We start from the raw sequence: 22751 nt of genomic DNA on the forward strand, positions 1-22751 counted from the left end.
GATATAGAGCACACCTGTGAAAACAACTAATATGTTGAACCCTGTATGAAACATCTAAAGGTACATGATGGAGAAGCTGAATTGAATATGAAAGTGCAAGACTTTGCCACTGTGTGGGGCAAAGCACGCGACCACTGTGAGGTTGCGTTGCGGTCTCTTCTGAGCTGATGAGCGAGCTACACAACATCAGATCGAGAGCTGTCTGAGAACTCCTCAAAGAGAGGGAAACAGAACTATGATAACTGTGATAACTGGAGTGTGCAGCGTTTCCGTGAGCAGTTTTCCTGCACCTTGACTCATGTGTAGAGTGTTCATAGCATCAGCATTATGTTTTTGTTTATTTGTTTTGATGGGTTGAAAAATAATTAAATAAACTTGTGATCATATTTATGGATCACCATGGCACATGCCACTGGCCAAATGATTTATTTACGCAGATGACAAAGTGAGTGTGAATGTGTCTGATGTCACAGTGCTTCTGTGTGCTGTGTAAAAGTAATTGCCTTTGATTGTGAGAGCGGTGATTCTGCAGGTCACCAGCTATTTAAAAAAAAAGAGTGAAGAAGAGACAAAATTTACATTGTAGATGAAAAATAATCATAGGAAAAAGGTTTTGTGTTGATCAGCCAAGAACAACTACAATTTCATTTTCTGCTTTTAAGAAAGGACTGTTCACAAAAACACAGAGCGAGAGAGAGAGAGAGATGTGTGTTGATTAAGCAGTGATGATAATAATGAAAATGTCTTAGTTTGTCACTTTCAGGTGCAAAGCAGACCTGAATCAATTTTCCACATGCAGCAGTCGGAAGAAAGTCATAGTTTAACATCATTGGAAACATGCAGGCCAAGTTTCTGGTTAACTTATTTACAGCACCATGTGTCTCTCAACCTCACAAGCAGCTCTCACTCCTCCCTGAAGACAAGGAATGCAGCTCCAAAGAGCAATAACATGGCAGATAAAGAGACAGCAGCAAAGTCCTGAGCAAAGAGTCCCAGCAAGCAGCAGCAGTGTGGACAAACAGCATCAGAGAAGAAGAGCAAGCCCATTATCCTGACTGATCGGATGAATGGCACTGTGTTTACAACAAGCTGCAACTTCACTATGCATGTGAAGAAAACTTTTGAGGAGAACTGAGGAGACTGTTGGAGTTTGACATTTGCCACCATTGGAGAAAATGGCAAGAAGAGACAGTGGAACACAGGACAAAGCTGAAGGAGAACTGCCTGCTGTTGGACTGTTGAAGTGGGAGAGGACAACAGAGTGAGTAAGTAGAACACAGAGGAGTGCTGGTGTTAAATGTGGGAAATCAAAATTTTTGGGTTAGCAAACCTGGGAAAAACAAAACTGACTGCTTAAGTTGGAAAATTGAGAAGGAGTCTGACACACTGCGAAAAAGAAACATACAAAATCACACACACACACGCAGAACATGCATTAACCCTACTAACACTTCCAAACACAAGAGAGCTCATGAAGATTAGACAACATCTTAAGCATGTGAGTCTGTTTATCATCTTGTCCAAGTCACTTAGTGCGATGCAAAGACCAGTGGACTCATAGCACATCAGTTACAAAATGATCAAATAATAGCAGAGAAGTGTGTAGGAAAGGCAGCTTTAAGAACATGCTCTGCTGGATATGCAGCTCCACAGACATGCATTAAACCTGCCTAATAACACAAACACACATGCAATGAAAATTAGCTTGTTATTTTTCATCAGTGTTAAAATAGTGTAAATTTAGCAGACACTTGTTATCAAATACTGAATTTATCCAATGCAAAAAATTGACTCTCTAGGTTTCAGGACAACAGTTTAACTTTGTGGGAAAAAAGATTCTGGTTTGACCAACCAGTGATCAGACAATAAATTTAGTTGTTAATATAGTAAATTGGGAGATGCTTGCTGCTTGATTGATGCAGCACAAGTGATTTACTGTATGAGGGAAATTCTATTTGAACATGCATTTCTGTTGTCCTGTCATCTTAATGGGTTAATAGCTGATATGCAAATTAGTTGATCGTTCTTAGATTAATGAAAGGTGACTGAATTCTAGCACGAGTGAATGGGATGTTTGTTGTGTGTTGAGTGGAGACTCTAAAACACTGAGTTTCCTGTTTTGATGTGCGAGTGAATCCTGTACCTAGATACATAACTCTGAATACATCAGAACAAACGTCTTTTGTGAAGTGCATGACAACATGTCACATGTTTTATGATGAAGGGAAAAAGGGAAACATGGAATGCATGTAGAAGATTCAGCAGAAGCGGACAAGTGACATGAGAAAAACAAATAAGGGATGCAGTGTTTATGGAATAGTTGAAGATGGGCTATTGAGCTCATAGTGACTTTGCTTAAGAGAAGTCACTGATTACATTAATGTTGACTGAGTACATGGGATGATCCATGTCTGAGGCAAATTATGGTAATAATTGTAGTTTACTGATTTGAGAAAACCTGCACATGACACTTGTCTTGCTAGTGCTGAATGCTTATTACTCTTATGATATAATTGTTTATAAGTGTGAAGTTTGATTTCATTTCCAGATTTTGTTTTCCAGGCCATCATGGTGTGTATGCAGGCTCCTGGCAGAGCCAGTTTTTAAGCAAATTTAATATGCAAAACACACTAACATTTTTATTGCAGGATTATAGGTCCAGGGTTGTGCTGCTCCAGGGGAGGAGATGCCCTGATGTTACCTGGGATATGATCTAGCTAATCTTTTTCTTTAAAGACAGGAATCTGATTTTGATGAGTTGACTCATGGGAGTGTCCATGTGTCAAGATGAGGGATCCAGGATTAATATGAAACAATGAATTAACATTAAATTTTGGAATTAACATTAAATTTTGTTTTATATGATTTTTGCAGCGATTTGTGTGATTAACAGTTCATTCAACGGGTATTAAACCTATGCAAGTGGTGCATCCATGTTCAGATGAGGCTTTGATGGCCTATAAGTGAAATTCACTGAACTAAAGAATGTGGTTTGATGATTGTTGACATGCCCTCCAAATAGAAGTTTTTCCTCCTAGCAAGGAAATACAGGTGCAGCAGTAATCTCCTGAGGAATCTTCAGAGGCCCAGTGAAGAAGCGAGAACCATTCCAGGCACAGCTGACAGCCCAGGCAGTGGTTGAGGTCAAAGGTCAGACTTTGGAGCCACAGCAAGGACCATGAAATGAGTTGGAATGAGAGCTGTGCCAAAGGGGGCTTTCCAGAGGCCAACAGAGGAGACTGTGGACAACAGATGGGCACCTGAAGGATGAGGGGAGCGTGCCAAGCTCCATCGACAGCGCAGAGGGAGTCTAAGGATGACATCATGATTCTGTGAAAGCACAGCTATGGTGGTGATGACAGCAGTTTCCTATGAACATCAACTAATGCTGTGTCACTATACTGTCCATACGCTGGCGCACTGAAGACTGCTGGGATCATAACAGCAGTAAGATAACTGGACCCAGCACACTTTCCACCTCCCCCCCCCCCCCCCCCCCCCACACACACACACACACTGTCTCGGCGAAATAAAGTGTTTTTGTACAGCTTCATGAAGTTAGCTGTAACTTTTGATAGACGACTCAGACACACTTTATTTCGTCAAGACAGTGCGTTTCTGACTAGTACATGCATTTGAATGGGGAACTCGCCCGAAACAAAGTATAGGTTTTCATTATGTGAATAACTTGAAAATCTTAGCTCACACAGCTTTAAAACCTGTTTGCCCAGAATAGGGATATTGAAGTCTATAAGATAAAGCCAGAAATATGTGTGTCTGAGTCTTCTATCAAAAGTTACAGCTATTCATATGAAGTTGTACAAAAACGCTTTGTTTCGTGCGAGTTCCCCATTCAAATGCATGTAATCGTCAGAAAGGCACTGTCTTAACGAAATAAAGTATAGGTTTTCATTATGTGAATAACTTGAAAATCAAAGCTCAAACAGCTGCAAAACCTGTTTGCCCAGCACAGGGATATTGAGTTCTATAAGATAAAGCCATAAACATGTGTGTCTTAGTCGTCTATCAAAAGTTACACCGATTTATATGAAGTTGTGCAAAAACGTTCTTTCGTCAAGACAGTGCGTTTCTGACTATTACATGCATTTGAATGGGGAACTCGCCCGAAACAAAGTATAGGTTTTCATTATGTGAATAATTTTAACATCTTAGCTCAAACGGCTGCAAAACCTATTTGCCCAGCACGGGGATATTGAATTCTATAAGATGAAGCCATAAATATGTGTGTCTGAGTCTTCTATCAAAAGTTACAGCGATTTATATGAAGTTGTACAAAAACGCTTTCTTTCGTCAAGACAGTGTGTTTCTCACTGTTACATGCATTTGAATGGGGAACTCGCCCGAGACAAAGTATAGGTTTTCATTATGTGTACTTAAAAATCGTAGCTCAAATCCTGTTTGCCCAGAATGCGGATATTGAAGTCTATAAGATAAAGCCAGAAATATGTGTGTCTGAGTCTTCTATCAAAAGTTACAGCGATTTATATGAAGTTGTACAAAAACGCTTTCTTTCATCAAGACAGTGCGTTTCTGACTATTACATGCATTTGAATGGAGTTCTACCCCAACAGAAAATAGTTTTCATTTTGTGAATAACTTGAAAATCTTAGCTCAAACAGCTGCAAAACCTGTTTGCCCAGCACGGGGATATTGAATTCTATAAGATAAAGCCATAAACATGTATTTCTGAGTCTTCTATCAAAAGTTATAGCTGTCTTTATGAAGACCATTAAAAACGCTTTATTTCGCCAAGAAAGTGCGTTTCTGACTAGTACATGCATTTGAACGGGGAACTCGCCCGAAACAAAGTATAGGTTTTCATTATGTGAATAACTTGAAAATCTTAGCTCACACAGCTTTAAAACCTGTTTGCCCAGAATAGGGATATTGAAGTCTATAAGATAAAGCCAGAAATATGTGTGTCTGAGTCTTCTATCAAAAGTTACAGCTATTCATATGAAGTTGTACAAAAACGCTTTGTTTCGTGCGAGTTCCCCATTCAAATGCATGTAATCGTCAGAAAGGCACTGTCTTAACGAAATAAAGTATAGGTTTTCATTATGTGAATAACTTGAAAATCAAAGCTCAAACAGCTGCAAAACCTGTTTGCCCAGCACAGGGATATTGAGTTCTATAAGATAAAGCCATAAACATGTTTGTCTGAGTCTTCTATCAAAAGTTACACCGATTTATATGAAGTTGTGCAAAAACGTTCTTTCGTCAAGACAGTGCGTTTCTGACTATTACATGCATTTGAATGGGGAACTCGCCCGAAACAAAGTATAGGTTTTCATTATGTGAATAATTTTAACATCTTAGCTCAAACAGCTGCAAAACCTATTTGCCCAGCACGGGGATATTGAATTCTATAAGATGAAGCCATAAATATGTGTGTCTGAGTCTTCTATCAAAAGTTACAGCGATTTATATGAAGTTGTACAAAAACGCTTTCTTTCGTCAAGACAGTGTGTTTCTCACTGTTACATGCATTTGAATGGGGAACTCGCCCGAGACAAAGTATAGGTTTTCATTATGTGAACTTAAAAATCGTAGCTCAAATCCTGTTTGCCCAGAATGCGGATATTGAAGTCTATAAGATAAAGCCAGAAATATGTGTGTCTGAGTCTTCTATCAAAAGTTACAGCGATTTATATGAAGTTGTACAAAAACGCTTTCTTTCATCAAGACAGTGCGTTTCTGACTATTACATGCATTTGAATGGAGTTCTACCCCAACAGAAAATAGTTTTCATTTTGTGAATAATTTTAAAATCTTAGCTCAAACAGCTGCAAAACCTGTTTGCCCAGCACGGGGATATTGAATTCTATAAGATAAAGCCATAAACATGTATTTCTGAGTCTTCTATCAAAAGTTATAGCTGTCTTTATGAAGACCATTAAAAACGCTTTATTTCACCATGTTAGTGCGTTTCTCGCTATTACATGCATTTGAATGGAGTTCTCGCCCGACACAAAGTATAGGTTTTCATTATGTGAATAACTTGAAAATCTTAGCTCACACAGCTTTGAAACCTGTTTGCCCCGAATGGGGATATTGACGTCTATATGATAAAGCGATAAATGTGTCTGTCTGAGTCTTCTATCAAAAGTTACAGCGATTTATATGAAGTTGTATTTCGCCAAGAAAGTGCGTTTCTGACTAGTACATGCATTTGAACGGGGAACTCGCCCGAAACAAAGTATAGGTTTTCATTATGTGAATAACTTGAAAATCTTAGCTCACACAGCTTTAAAACCTGTTTGCCCAGAATGGGGATATTGAAGTCTATAAAATAAAGCCAGAAATATGTGTGTCTGAGTCTTCTATCAAAAGTTACAGCTATTTATATTAATTTGTACAAAAAAGGCTTTATTTCGTCAAGACAGTGCGTTTCTGACTATTACATACATTTGAATGGAGTTCTCCCACGAAACAAAGTATAGGTTTTCATTTTATGAATAACTTTAAAATCTTAGCTCAAACAGCTTTAAAACTATTTTCTCAACTCGGGGATATTGAATTCTATAAGATAAAGCCATAAATATGTGAGTCTGAGACTCCTATCAAAAGTTACACCTATTTGTATTAAGTAGTACAAAAAGGCTTTATTTCGTCAAGACAGTGCGTTTCTGACTATTACATGCATTTGAATGGGGAACTAACCCGAAACAAAGTATAGGTTTTCATTATGTGAATAACTTGAAAATCTTAGCTCAAACAGCTGCAAAACCTGTTTGCCCAGCACGGGGATATTGAATTGTATAAGATAAAGCCATAAATATGTATTTCTGAGTCTTCTATCAAAAGGTACAGCTGTCTTCATGAAGTTGTACAAAAAGGCTTTATTTTGCCAAGACAGTGCGTTTCTGACTATTAAATGCATTTGAATGGAGTTCTACCCCAACAAGAAGTAGTTTTCATTTTGTGAATAACTTGAAAATCTTAGCTCAAACAGCTGCAAAACCTATTTGCCCAGCACGGGGATATTGAATTGTATAAGATAAAGCCATAAATATGTATTTCTGAGTCTTCTATCAAAAACTACAGCTGTCTTCATGAAGTTGTATAAAAAGGCTTTATTTCGCCAAGACAGTGTGTTTCTCACTGTTACATGCATTTGAATGGGGAACTCGCCTGAAACAAAGTATAGGTTTTCATTATGTGAATAACTTGAAAATCTTAGCTCAAACAGCTGCAAAACCTGTTTGCCCAGCACGGGGATATTGAAGTCTATAAGATAAAGCCATAAATATGTATTTCTGAGTCTTCTATCAAAGGTTACAGCTGTCTTTATGAAGTTGTATAAAAAGGCTTTATTTCGCCAAGACAGTGCGTTTCTCGCTATTACATGCATTTGAATGGCGAACTCGCGTGAAACAAAGTATAGGTTTTCATTATGTGAATAACTTAAAAATCTTAGCTCAAACAGCTGCAAAACCTGTTTGCCCAGAATGCGGATATTGAAGTCTATAAGATAAAGCCAGAAATATGTGTGTCTGAGTCTTCTATCAAAAGTTACAGCGATTTATATGAAGTTGTACAAAAACGCTTTCTTTCCTCAAGACAATGCGTTTCTCACTGTTACATGCATTTGAATGGGGAAGTCGCCCGAAACAAAGTATAGGTTTTCATTATGTGAATAATTTTAAAATCTTAGCTCAAACGGCTGCAAAACCTGTTTGCCCAGCACGGGGATATTGAGTTCTATAAGATAAAGCCATAAATATGTATTTCTGAGTCTTCTATTGAAAGTTACAGCTGTCTTTATGAAGACCATGAAAAACGCTTTATTTCACCACGTTAGTGCGTTTCTCGCTATTACATGCATTTGAATGGAGTTCTCGCCCGACACAAAGTAGTTTTCATTATGTGAATAATTTTAAAATCTTAGCTCAAACGGCTGCCATACCTGTTTTCCCAGCAGGGCATATTGAGTTCTATAAGATAAAGCCATAAACATGTTTGTCTGAGTCTTCTATCAAAAGTTACAGCGATTTATATGACGTTGTTCAAAAACGCTTTATTTCGCCAAGACAATGCGTTTCTCACTGTTACATGCATTTGAATGGGAAACTCGCCTGAAACAAAGTATAGGTTTTCATTATGTGAATAATTTTAAAATCTTAGCTCAAACGGCTGCAAAACCTGTTCTGTTTGCCCAGCACGGGGATATTGAGTTCTATAAGATAAAGCCATAAACATGTTTGTCTAAGTCTTCTATCAAAAGTTACAGCGATTTATATGAAGTTGTTCAAAAACGCTTTATTTCGCCAAGACAATGCGTTTCTCACTGTTACATGCATTTGAATGGGAAACTCGCCTGAAACAAAGTATAGGTTTTCATTATGTGAATAATTTTAAAATCTTAGCTCAAACGGCTGCAAAACCTGTTCTGTTTGCCCAGCACGGGGATATTGAGTTCTATAAGATAAAGCCATAAACATGTTTGTCTGAGTCTTCTATCAAAAGTTACAGCGATTTATATGAAGTTGTTCAAAAACGCTTTATTTCGCCAAGACAATGCGTTTCTCACTGTTACATGCATTTGAATGGGAAACTCGCCTGAGACAAAGTATAGGTTTTCATTATGTGAATAATTTTAAAATCTTAGCTCAAACGGCTGCAAAACCTGTTTGCCCAGCACAGGGATATTGAGTTCTATAAGATAAAGCCATAAACATGTTTGTCTGAGTCTTCTATCAAAAGTTACAGCGATTTATATGAAGTTGTACAAAAACGCTTTATTTCGCCAAGACAGTGTGTTTCTCACTGTTACATGCATTTGAATGGGAAACTCGCCTGAAACAAAGTATAGGTTTTCATTATGTGAATAATTTTAAAATCTTAGCTCAAACGGCTGCAAAACCTGTTTGCCCAGCACGGGGATATTGAGTTCTATAAGATAAAGCCATAAACATGTTTGTCTAAGTCTTCTATCAAAAGTTACAGCGATTTATATGAAGTTGTTCAAAAACGCTTTATTTCGCCAAGACAATGCGTTTCTCACTGTTACATGCATTTGAATGGGAAACTCGCCTGAAACAAAGTATAGGTTTTCATTATGTGAATAATTTTAAAATCTTAGCTCAAACGGCTGCAAAACCTGTTCTGTTTGCCCAGCACGGGGATATTGAGTTCTATAAGATAAAGCCATAAACATGTTTGTCTGAGTCTTCTATCAAAAGTTACAGCGATTTATATGAAGTTGTACAAAAACGCTTTATTTCGCCAAGACAGTGTGTTTCTCACTGTTACATGCATTTGAATGGGAAACTCGCCTGAGACAAAGTATAGGTTTTCATTATGTGAATAATTTTAAAATCTTAGCTCAAACGGCTGCAAAACCTGTTTGCCCAGCACAGGGATATTGAGTTCTATAAGATAAAGCCATAAACATGTTTGTCTGAGTCTTCTATCAAAAGTTACAGCGATTTATATGAAGTTGTTCAAAAACGCTTTATTTCGCCAAGACAATGCGTTTCTCACTGTTACATGCATTTGAATGGGAAACTCGCCTGAGACAAAGTATAGGTTTTCATTATGTGAATAATTTTAAAATCTTAGCTCAAACAGCTGCAAAACCTGTTCTGTTTGCCCAGCACGGGGATATTGAGTTCTATAAGATAAAGCCATAAACATGTTTGTCTGAGTCTTCTATCAAAAGTTACAGCGATTTATATGAAGTTGTTCAAAAACGCTTTATTTCGCCAAGACAATGCGTTTCTTACTGTTACATGCATTTGAATGGGAAACTCGCCTGAGACAAAGTATAGGTTTTCATTATGTGAATAATTTTAAAATCTTAGCTCAAACGGCTGCAAAACCTGTTCTGTTTGCCCAGCACGGGGATATTGAGTTCTATAAGATAAAGCCATAAACATGTTTGTCTGAGTCTTCTATCAAAAGTTACAGCGATTTATATGAAGTTGTTCAAAAACGCTTTATTTCGCCAAGACAATGTGTTTCTTACTGTTACATGCATTTGAATGGGAAACTCGCCTGAGACAAAGTATAGGTTTTCATTATGTGAATAATTTTAAAATCTTAGCTCAAACGGCTGCAAAACCTGTTCTGTTTGCCCAGCACGGGGATATTGAGTTCTATAAGATAAAGCCATAAACATGTTTGTCTGAGTCTTCTATCAAAAGTTACAGCGATTTATATGAAGTTGTACAAAAACGCTTTATTTCGCCAAGACAATGCGTTTCTCACTGTTACATGCATTTGAATGGGAAACTCGCCTGAAACAAAGTATAGGTTTTCATTATGTGAATAATTTTAAAATCTTAGCTCAAACGGCTGCAAAACCTGTTCTGTTTGCCCAGCACGGGGATATTGAGTTCTATAAGATAAAGCCATAAACATGTTTGTCTGAGTCTTCTATCAAAAGTTACAGCGATTTATATGAAGTTGTACAAAAACGCTTTATTTCGCCAAGACAGTGTGTTTCTCACTGTTACATGCATTTGAATGGGAAACTCGCCTGAAACAAAGTATAGGTTTTCATTATGTGAATAATTTTAAAATCTTAGCTCAAACGGCTGCAAAACCTGTTCTGTTTGCCCAGCACGGGGATATTGAGTTCTATAAGATAAAGCCATAAACATGTTTGTCTGAGTCTTCTATCAAAAGTTACAGCGATTTATATGAAGTTGTACAAAAACGCTTTATTTCGCCAAGACAATGCGTTTCTCACTGTTACATGCATTTGAATGGGAAACTCGCCTGAAACAAAGTATAGGTTTTCATTATGTGAATAATTTTAAAATCTTAGCTCAAACGGCTGCAAAACCTGTTCTGTTTGCCCAGCACGGGGATATTGAGTTCTATAAGATAAAGCCATAAACATGTTTGTCTAAGTCTTCTATCAAAAGTTACAGCGATTTATATGAAGTTGTACAAAAACGCTTTATTTCGCCAAGACAGTGTGTTTCTCACTGTTACATGCATTTGAATGGGAAACTCGCCTGAGACAAAGTATAGGTTTTCATTATGTGAATAATTTTAAAATCTTAGCTCAAACGGCTGCAAAACCTGTTTGCCCAGCACAGGGATATTGAGTTCTATAAGATAAAGCCATAAACATGTTTGTCTGAGTCTTCTATCAAAAGTTACAGCGATTTATATGAAGTTGTTCAAAAACGCTTTATTTCGCCAAGACAATGCGTTTCTCACTGTTACATGCATTTGAATGGGAAACTCGCCTGAAACAAAGTATAGGTTTTCATTATGTGAATAATTTTAAAATCTTAGCTCAAACGGCTGCAAAACCTGTTTGCCCAGCACGGGGATATTGAGTTCTATAAGATAAAGCCATAAACATGTTTGTCTGAGTCTTCTATCAAAAGTTACAGCGATTTATATGAAGTTGTACAAAAACGCTTTATTTCGCCAAGACAGTGTGTTTCTCACTGTTACATGCATTTGAATGGGAAACTCGCCTGAAACAAAGTCTAGGTTTTCATTATGTGAATAATTTTAAAATCTTAGCTCAAACGGCTGCAAAACCTGTTCTGTTTGCCCAGCACGGGGATATTGAGTTCTATAAGATAAAGCCATAAACATGTTTGTCTGAGTCTTCTATCAAAAGTTACAGCGATTTATATGAAGTTGTACAAAAACGCTTTATTTCGCCAAGACAGTGTGTTTCTCACTGTTACATGCATTTGAATGGGAAACTCGCCTGAGACAAAGTATAGGTTTTCATTATGTGAATAATTTTAAAATCTTAGCTCAAACAGCTGCAAAACCTGTTCTGTTTGCCCAGCACGGGGATATTGAGTTCTATAAGATAAAGCCATAAACATGTTTGTCTGAGTCTTCTATCAAAAGTTACAGCGATTTATATGAAGTTGTTCAAAAACGCTTTATTTCGCCAAGACAATGCGTTTCTCACTGTTACATGCATTTGAATGGGAAACTCGCCTGAGACAAAGTATAGGTTTTCATTATGTGAATAATTTTAAAATCTTAGCTCAAACGGCTGCAAAACCTGTTTGCCCAGCACAGGGATATTGAGTTCTATAAGATAAAGCCATAAACATGTTTGTCTGAGTCTTCTATCAAAAGTTACAGCGATTTATATGAAGTTGTTCAAAAACGCTTTATTTTGCCAAGACAATGCGTTTCTCACTGTTACATGCATTTGAATGGGAAACTCGCCTGAAACAAAGTATAGGTTTTCATTATGTGAATAATTTTAAAATCTTAGCTCAAACGGCTGCAAAACCTGTTCTGTTTGCCCAGCACGGGGATATTGAGTTCTATAAGATAAAGCCATAAACATGTTTGTCTGAGTCTTCTATCAAAAGTTACAGCGATTTATATGAAGTTGTACAAAAACGCTTTATTTCGCCAAGACAGTGTGTTTCTCACTGTTACATGCATTTGAATGGGAAACTCGCCTGAGACAAAGTATAGGTTTTCATTATGTGAATAATTTTAAAATCTTAGCTCAAACGGCTGCAAAACCTGTTCTGTTTGCCCAGCACGGGGATATTGAGTTCTATAAGATAAAGCCATAAACATGTTTGTCTGAGTCTTCTATCAAAAGTTACAGCGATTTATATGAAGTTGTTCAAAAACGCTTTATTTCGCCAAGACAATGCGTTTCTCACTGTTACATGCATTTGAATGGGAAACTCGCCTGAAACAAAGTATAGGTTTTCATTATGTGAATAATTTTAAAATCTTAGCTCAAACGGCTGCAAAACCTGTTTGCCCAGCACGGGGATATTGAGTTCTATAAGATAAAGCCATAAACATGTTTGTCTAAGTCTTCTATCAAAAGTTACAGCGATTTATATGAAGTTGTTCAAAAACGCTTTATTTCGCCAAGACAATGCGTTTCTCACTGTTACATGCATTTGAATGGGAAACTCGCCTGAAACAAAGTATAGGTTTTCATTATGTGAATAATTTTAAAATCTTAGCTCAAACGGCTGCAAAACCTGTTTGCCCAGCACAGGGATATTGAGTTCTATAAGATAAAGCCATAAACATGTTTGTCTGAGTCTTCTATCAAAAGTTACAGCGATTTATATGAAGTTGTTCAAAAACGCTTTATTTCGCCAAGACAATGCGTTTCTCACTGTTACATGCATTTGAATGGGAAACTCGCCTGAAACAAAGTATAGGTTTTCATTATGTGAATAATTTTAAAATCTTAGCTCAAACGGCTGCAAAACCTGTTTGCCCAGCTCGGGGATATTGAGTTCTATAAGATAAAGCCATAAACATGTTTGTCTGAGTCTTCTATCAAAAGTTACAGCGATTTATATGAAGTTGTTCAAAAACGCTTTATTTCGCCAAGACAGTGTGTTTCTCACTGTTACATGCATTTGAATGGGAAACTCGCCTGAGACAAAGTATAGGTTTTCATTATGTGAATAATTTTAAAATCTTAGCTCAAACGGCTGCAAAACCTGTTTGCCCAGCACGGGGATATTGAGTTCTATAAGATAAAGCCATAAACATGTTTGTCTAAGTCTTCTATCAAAAGTTACAGCGATTTATATGAAGTTGTTCAAAAACGCTTTATTTTGCCAAGACAATGCGTTTCTCACTGTTACATGCATTTGAATGGGAAACTCGCCTGAAACAAAGTATAGGTTTTCATTATGTGAATAATTTTAAAATCTTAGCTCAAACGGCTGCAAAACCTGTTCTGTTTGCCCAGCACGGGGATATTGAGTTCTATAAGATAAAGCCATAAACATGTTTGTCTGAGTCTTCTATCAAAAGTTACAGCGATTTATATGAAGTTGTACAAAAACGCTTTATTTCGCCAAGACAGTGTGTTTCTCACTGTTACATGCATTTGAATGGGAAACTCGCCTGAGACAAAGTATAGGTTTTCATTATGTGAATAATTTTAAAATCTTAGCTCAAACGGCTGCAAAACCTGTTTGCCCAGCACAGGGATATTGAGTTCTATAAGATAAAGCCATAAACATGTTTGTCTGAGTCTTCTATCAAAAGTTACAGCGATTTATATGAAGTTGTTCAAAAACGCTTTATTTCGCCAAGACAATGCGTTTCTCACTGTTACATGCATTTGAATGGGAAACTCGCCTGAAACAAAGTATAGGTTTTCATTATGTGAATAATTTTAAAATCTTAGCTCAAACGGCTGCAAAACCTGTTCTGTTTGCCCAGCACGGGGATATTGAGTTCTATAAGATAAAGCCATAAACATGTTTGTCTGAGTCTTCTATCAAAAGTTACAGCGATTTATATGAAGTTGTACAAAAACGCTTTATTTCGCCAAGACAGTGTGTTTCTCACTGTTACATGCATTTGAATGGGAAACTCGCCTGAAACAAAGTATAGGTTTTCATTATGTGAATAATTTTAAAATCTTAGCTCAAACGGCTGCAAAACCTGTTCTGTTTGCCCAGCACGGGGATATTGAGTCCTATAAGATAAAGCCATAAACATGTTTGTCTGAGTCTTCTATCAAAAGTTACAGCGATTTATATGAAGTTGTTCAAAAACGCTTTATTTCGCCAAGACAATGCGTTTCTTACTGTTACATGCATTTGAATGGGAAACTCGCCTGAGACAAAGTATAGGTTTTCATTATGTGAATAATTTTAAAATCTTAGCTCAAACGGCTGCAAAACCTGTTCTATTTGCCCAGCACGGGGATATTGAGTTCTATAAGATAAAGCCATAAACATGTTTGTCTGAGTCTTCTATCAAAAGTTACAGCGATTTATATGAAGTTGTACAAAAACGCTTTATTTCGCCAAGACAGTGTGTTTCTCACTGTTACATGCATTTGAATGGGAAACTCGCCTGAAACAAAGTATAGGTTTTCATTATGTGAATAATTTTAAAATCTTAGCTCAAACGGCTGCAAAACCTGTTTGCCCAGCACGGGGATATTGAGTTCTATAAGATAAAGCCATAAACATGTTTGTCTAAGTCTTCTATCAAAAGTTACAGCGATTTATATGAAGTTGTTCAAAAACGCTTTATTTCGCCAAGACAATGCGTTTCTCACTGTTACATGCATTTGAATGGGAAACTCGCCTGAAACAAAGTATAGGTTTTCATTATGTGAATAATTTTAAAATCTTAGCTCAAACGGCTGCAAAACCTGTTCTGTTTGCCCAGCACGGGGATATTGAGTTCTATAAGATAAAGCCATAAACATGTTTGTCTGAGTCTTCTATCAAAAGTTACAGCGATTTATATGAAGTTGTACAAAAACGCTTTATTTCGCCAAGACAGTGTGTTTCTCACTGTTACATGCATTTGAATGGGAAACTCGCCTGAAACAAAGTATAGGTTTTCATTATGTGAATAATTTTAAAATCTTAGCTCAAACGGCTGCAAAACCTGTTTGCCCAGCACGGGGATATTGAGTTCTATAAGATAAAGCCATAAACATGTTTGTCTAAGTCTTCTATCAAAAGTTACAGCGATTTATATGAAGTTGTTCAAAAACGCTTTATTTCGCCAAGACAATGCGTTTCTCACTGTTACATGCATTTGAATGGGAAACTCGCCTGAAACAAAGTATAGGTTTTCATTATGTGAATAATTTTAAAATCTTAGCTCAAACGGCTGCAAAACCTGTTTTGTTTGCCCAGCACGGGGATATTGAGTTCTATAAGATAAAGCCATAAACATGTTTGTCTGAGTCTTCTATCAAAAGTTACAGCGATTTATATGAAGTTGTACAAAAACGCTTTATTTCGCCAAGACAATGCGTTTCTCACTGTTACATGCATTTGAATGGGAAACTCGCCTGAGACAAAGTATAGGTTTTCATCATGTGAATAATTTTAAAATCTTAGCTCAAACGGCTGCAAAACCTGTTTGCCCAGCACGGGGATATTGAGTTCTATAAGATAAAGCCATAAACATGTTTGTCTGAGTCTTCTATCAAAAGTTACAGCGATTTATATGAAGTTGTACAAAAACGCTTTATTTCGCCAAGACAATGCGTTTCTCACTGTTACATGCATTTGAATGGGAAACTCGCCTGAGACAAAGTATAGGTTTTCATCATGTGAATAATTTTAAAATCTTAGCTCAAACGGCTGCAAAACCTGTTTGCCCAGCACGGGGATATTGAGTTCTATAAGATAAAGCCATAAACATGTTTGTCTGAGTCTTCTATCAAAAGTTACAGCGATTTATATGAAGTTGTTCAAAAACGCTTTATTTCGCCAAGACAATGCGTTTCTCACTGTTACATGCATTTGAATGGGAAACTCGCCTGAAACAAAGTATAGGTTTTCATTATGTGAATAATTTTAAAATCTTAGCTCAAACGGCTGCAAAACCTGTTTGCCCAGCACGGGGATATTGAGTTCTATAAGATAAAGCCATAAACATGTTTGTCTGAGTCTTCTATCAAAAGTTACAGCGATTTATATGAAGTTGTTCAAAAACGCTTTATTTCGCCAAGACAGTGTGTTTCTCACTGTTACATGCATTTGAATGGGAAACTCGCCTGAGACAAAGTATAGGTTTTCATTATGTGAATAATTTTAAAATCTTAGCTCAAACGGCTGCAAAACCTGTTTGCCCAGCACGGGGATATTGAGTTCTATAAGATAAAGCCATAAACATGTTTGTCTAAGTCTTCTATCAAAAGTTACAGCGATTTATATGAAGTTGTTCAAAAACGCTTTATTTCGCCAAGACAATGCGTTTCTCACTGTTACATGCATTTGAATGGGAAACTCGCCTGAAACAAAGTATAGGTTTTCATTATGTGAATAATTTTAAAATCTTAGCTCAAACGGCTGCAAAACCTGTTCTGTTTGCCCAGCACGGGGATATTGAGTTCTATAAGATAAAGCCATAAACATGTTTGTCTAAGTCTTCTATCAAAAGTTACAGCGATTTATATGAAGTTGTACAAAAACGCTTTATTTCGCCAAGACAGTGTGTTTCTCACTGTTACATGCATTTGAATGGGAAACTCGCCTGAAACAAAGTATAGGTTTTCATTGTGTGAATAATTTTAAAATCTTAGCTCAAACGGCTGCAAAACCTGTTTGCCCAGCACGGGGATATTGAGTTCTATAAGATAAAGCCATAAACATGTTTGTCTGAGTCTTCTATCAAAAGTTACAGCGATTTATATGAAGTTGTACAAAAACGCTTTATTTCGCCAAGACAATGCGTTTCTCACTGTTACATGCATTTGAATGGGAAACTCGCCTGAGACAAAGTATAGGTTTTCATCATGTGAATAATTTTAAAATCTTAGCTCAAACGGCTGCAAAACCTGTTTGCCCAGCATGGGGATATTGAGTTCTATAAGATAAAGCCATAAACATGTTTGTCTGAGTCTTCTATCAAAAGTTACAGCGATTTATATGAAGTTGTTCAAAAACGCTTTATTTCGCCAAGACAATGCGTTTCTCACTGTTACATGCATTTGAATGGGAAACTCGCCTGAAACAAAGTATAGGTTTTCATTATGTGAATAATTTTAAAATCTTAGCTCAAACGGCTGCAAAACCTGTTCTGTTTGCCCAGCACGGGGATATTGAGTTCTATAAGATAAAGCCATAAACATGTTTGTCTGAGTCTTCTATCAAAAGTTACAGCGATTTATATGAAGTTGTACAAAAACGCTTTATTTCGCCAAGACAGTGTGTTTCTCACTGTTACATGCATTTGAATGGGAAACTCGCCTGAAACAAAGTATAGGTTTTCATTGTGTGAATAATTTTAAAATCTTAGCTCAAACGGCTGCAAAACCTGTTTGCCCAGCACAGGGATATTGAGTTCTATAAGATAAAGCCATAAACATGTTTGTCTGAGTCTTCTATCAAAAGTTACAGCGATTTATATGAAGTTGTACAAAAACGCTTTATTTCGCCAAGACAATGCGTTTCTCACTGTTACATGCATTTGAATGGGAAACTCGCCTGAAACAAAGTATAGGTTTTCATTATGTGAATAATTTTAAAATCTTAGCTCAAACGGCTGCAAAACCTGTTTGCCCAGCACGGGGATATTGAGTTCTATAAGATAAAGCCATAAACATGTTTGTCTGAGTCTTCTATCAAAAGTTACAGCGATTTATATGAAGTTGTTCAAAAACGCTTTATTTCGCCAAGACAATGCGTTTCTCACTGTTACATGCATTTGAATGGGAAACTCGCCTGAAACAAAGTATAGGTTTTCATTATGTGAATAATTTTAAAATCTTAGCTCAAACGGCTGCAAAACCTGTTCTGTTTGCCCAGCACGGGGATATTGAGTTCTATAAGATAAAGCCATAAACATGTTTGTCTAAGTCTTCTATCAAAAGTTACAGCGATTTATATGAAGTTGTACAAAAACGCTTTATTTCGCCAAGACAGTGTGTTTCTCACTGTTACATGCATTTGAATGGGAAACTCGCCTGAAACAAAGTATAGGTTTTCATTATGTGAATAATTTTAAAATCTTAGCTCAAACGGCTGCAAAACCTGTTCTGTTTGCCCAGCACGGGGATATTGAGTTCTATAAGATAAAGCCATAAACATGTTTGTCTGAGTCTTCTATCAAAAGTTACAGCGATTTATATGAAGTTGTACAAAAACGCTTTATTTCGCCAAGACAGTGTGTTTCTCACTGTTACATGCATTTGAATGGGAAACTCGCCTGAAACAAAGTATAGGTTTTCATTATGTGAATAATTTTAAAATCTTAGCTCAAACAGCTGCAAAACCTGTTTGCCCAGCACGGGGATATTGAGTTCTATAAGATAAAGCCATAAACATGTTTGTCTAAGTCTTCTATCAAAAGTTACAGCGATTTATATGAAGTTGTTCAAAAACGCTTTATTTCGCCAAGACAATGCGTTTCTCACTGTTACATGCATTTGAATGGGAAACTCGCCTGAAACAAAGTATAGGTTTTCATTATGTGAATAATTTTAAAATCTTAGCTCAAACGGCTGCAAAACCTGTTTGCCCAGCACGGGGATATTGAGTTCTATAAGATAAAGCCATAAACATGTTTGTCTAAGTCTTCTATCAAAAGTTACAGCGATTTATATGAAGTTGTACAAAAACGCTTTATTTCGCCAAGACAGTGTGTTTCTCACTGTTACATGCATTTGAATGGGAAACTCGCCTGAAACAAAGTATAGGTTTTCATTATGTGAATAATTTTAAAATCTTAGCTCAAACGGCTGCAAAACCTGTTTGCCCAGCACGGGGATATTGAGTTCTATAAGATAAAGCCATAAACATGTTTGTCTAAGTCTTCTATCAAAAGTTACAGCGATTTATATGAAGTTGTACAAAAACGCTTTATTTCGCCAAGACAGTGTGTTTCTCACTGTTACATGCATTTGAATGGGAAACTCGCCTGAAACAAAGTATAGGTTTTCATTGTGTGAATAATTTTAAAATCTTAGCTCAAACGGCTGCAAAACCTGTTTGCCCAGCTCGGGGATATTGAGTTCTATAAGATAAAGCCATAAACATGTTTGTCTAAGTCTTCTATCAAAAGTTACAGCGATTTATATGAAGTTGTTCAAAAACGCTTTATTTCGCCAAGACAATGCGTTTCTCACTGTTACATGCATTTGAATGGGAAACTCGCCTGAAACAAAGTATAGGTTTTCATTATGTGAATAATTTTAAAATCTTAGCTCAAACGGCTGCAAAACCTGTTTGCCCAGCATGGGGATATTGAGTTCTATAAGATAAAGCCATAAACATGTTTGTCTAAGTCTTCTATCAAAAGTTACAGCGATTTATATGAAGTTGTACAAAAACGCTTTATTTCGCCAAGACAATGCGTTTCTCACTGTTACATGCATTTGAATGGGAAACTCGCCTGAAACAAAGTATAGGTTTTCATTATGTGAATAATTTTAAAATCTTAGCTCAAACGGCTGCAAAACCTGTTTGCCCAGCATGGGGATATTGAGTTCTATAAGATAAAGCCATAAACATGTTTGTCTAAGTCTTCTATCAAAAGTTACAGCGATTTATATGAAGTTGTACAAAAACGCTTTATTTCGCCAAGACAATGCGTTTCTCACTGTTACATGCATTTGAATGGGAAACTCGCCTGAAACAAAGTATAGGTTTTCATTATGTGAATAATTTTAAAATCTTAGTTCAAACTGCTGCAAAACCTGTTTGCCCAGCACGGGGATATTGAGTTCTATAAGATAAAGCCATAAACATGTTTGTCTAAGTCTTCTATCAAAAGTTACAGCGATTTATATGAAGTTGTTCAAAAACGCTTTATTTCGCCAAGACAATGCGTTTCTCACTGTTACATGCATTTGAATGGGAAACTCGCCTGAAACAAAGTATAGGTTTTCATTATGTGAATAATTTTAAAATCTTAGCTCAAACGGCTGCAAAACCTGTTCTGTTTGCCCAGCACGGGGATATTGAGTTCTATAAGATAAAGCCATAAACATGTTTGTCTAAGTCTTCTATCAAAAGTTACAGCGATTTATATGAAGTTGTTCAAAAACGCTTTATTTCGCCAAGACAATGCATTTCTCACTGTTACATGCATTTGAATGGGAAACTCGCCTGAAACAAAGTATAGGTTTTCATTATGTGAATAATTTTAAAATCTTAGCTCAAACGGCTGCAAAACCTGTTTGCCCAGCACGGGGATATTGAGTTCTATAAGATAAAGCCATAAACATGTTTGTCTAAGTCTTCTATCAAAAGTTACAGCGATTTATATGAAGTTGTTCAAAAACGCTTTATTTCGCCAAGACAATGCGTTTCTCACTGTTACATGCATTTGAATGGGAAACTCGCCTGAGACAAAGTATAGGTTTTCATTATGTGAATAATTTTAAAATCTTAGCTCAAACGGCTGCAAAACCTGTTCTGTTTGCCCAGCACGGGGATATTGAGTTCTATAAGATAAAGCCATAAACATGTTTGTCTGAGTCTTCTATCAAAAGTTACAGCGATTTATATGAAGTTGTTCAAAAACGCTTTATTTCGCCAAGACAATGCGTTTCTCACTGTTACATGCATTTGAATGGGAAACTCGCCTGAGACAAAGTATAGGTTTTCATTATGTGAATAATTTTAAAATCTTAGCTCAAACGGCTGCAAAACCTGTTCTGTTTGCCCAGCACGGGGATATTGAGTTCTATAAGATAAAGCCATAAACATGTTTGTCTGAGTCTTCTATCAAAAGTTACAGCGATTTATATGAAGTTGTTCAAAAACGCTTTATTTCGCCAAGACAATGCGTTTCTCACTGTTACATGCATTTGAATGGGAAACTCGCCTGAAACAAAGTATAGGTTTTCATTATGTGAATAATTTTAAAATCTTAGCTCAAACGGCTGCAAAACCTGTTCTGTTTGCCCAGCACGGGGATATTGAGTTCTATAAGATAAAGCCATAAACATGTTTGTCTAAGTCTTCTATCAAAAGTTACAGCGATTTATATGAAGTTGTACAAAAACGCTTTATTTCGCCAAGACAGTGTGTTTCTCACTGTTACATGCATTTGAATGGGAAACTCGCCTGAAACAAAGTATAGGTTTTCATTATGTGAATAATTTTAAAATCTTAGCTCAAACGGCTGCAAAACCTGTTCTGTTTGCCCAGCACGGGGATATTGAGTTCTATAAGATAAAGCCATAAACATGTTTGTCTAAGTCTTCTATCAAAAGTTACAGCGATTTATATGAAGTTGTTCAAAAACGCTTTATTTCGCCAAGACAATGCGTTTCTCACTGTTACATGCATTTGAATGGGAAACTCGCCTGAAACAAAGTATAGGTTTTCATTATGTGAATAATTTTAAAATCTTAGCTCAAACGGCTGCAAAACCTGTTCTGTTTGCCCAGCACGGGGATATTGAGTTCTATAAGATAAAGCCATAAACATGTTTGTCTGAGTCTTCTATCAAAAGTTACAGCGATTTATATGAAGTTGTTCAAAAACGCTTTATTTCGCCAAGACAATGCGTTTCTCACTGTTACATGCATTTGAATGGGAAACTCGCCTGAGACAAAGTATAGGTTTTCATTATGTGAATAATTTTAAAATCTTAGCTCAAACGGCTGCAAAACCTGTTCTGTTTGCCCAGCACGGGGATATTGAGTTCTATAAGATAAAGCCATAAACATGTTTGTCTGAGTCTTCTATCAAAAGTTACAGCGATTTATATGAAGTTGTTCAAAAACGCTTTATTTCGCCAAGACAATGCGTTTCTCACTGTTACATGCATTTGAATGGGAAACTCGCCTGAAACAAAGTATAGGTTTTCATTATGTGAATAATTTTAAAATCTTAGCTCAAACGGCTGCAAAACCTGTTCTGTTTGCCCAGCACGGGGATATTGAGTTCTATAAGATAAAGCCATAAACATGTTTGTCTAAGTCTTCTATCAAAAGTTACAGCGATTTATATGAAGTTGTACAAAAACGCTTTATTTCGCCAAGACAGTGTGTTTCTCACTGTTACATGCATTTGAATGGGAAACTCGCCTGAAACAAAGTATAGGTTTTCATTATGTGAATAATTTTAAAATCTTAGCTCAAACGGCTGCAAAACCTGTTCTGTTTGCCCAGCACGGGGATATTGAGTTCTATAAGATAAAGCCATAAACATGTTTGTCTAAGTCTTCTATCAAAAGTTACAGCGATTTATATGAAGTTGTTCAAAAACGCTTTATTTCGCCAAGACAATGCGTTTCTCACTGTTACATGCATTTGAATGGGAAACTCGCCTGAAACAAAGTATAGGTTTTCATTATGTGAATAA

The sequence above is a fragment of the Aulonocara sp. 'chitande type north' Nkhata Bay genome, linkage group LG9 (genome assembly GCF_057382095.1).
Source record: "Aulonocara sp. 'chitande type north' Nkhata Bay isolate Kocher_YH1m ecotype deep benthic linkage group LG9, A_spYH_male_GT1.1, whole genome shotgun sequence".
NCBI classification, from domain to species: domain Eukaryota; kingdom Metazoa; phylum Chordata; class Actinopteri; order Cichliformes; family Cichlidae; genus Aulonocara; species Aulonocara sp. 'chitande type north' Nkhata Bay.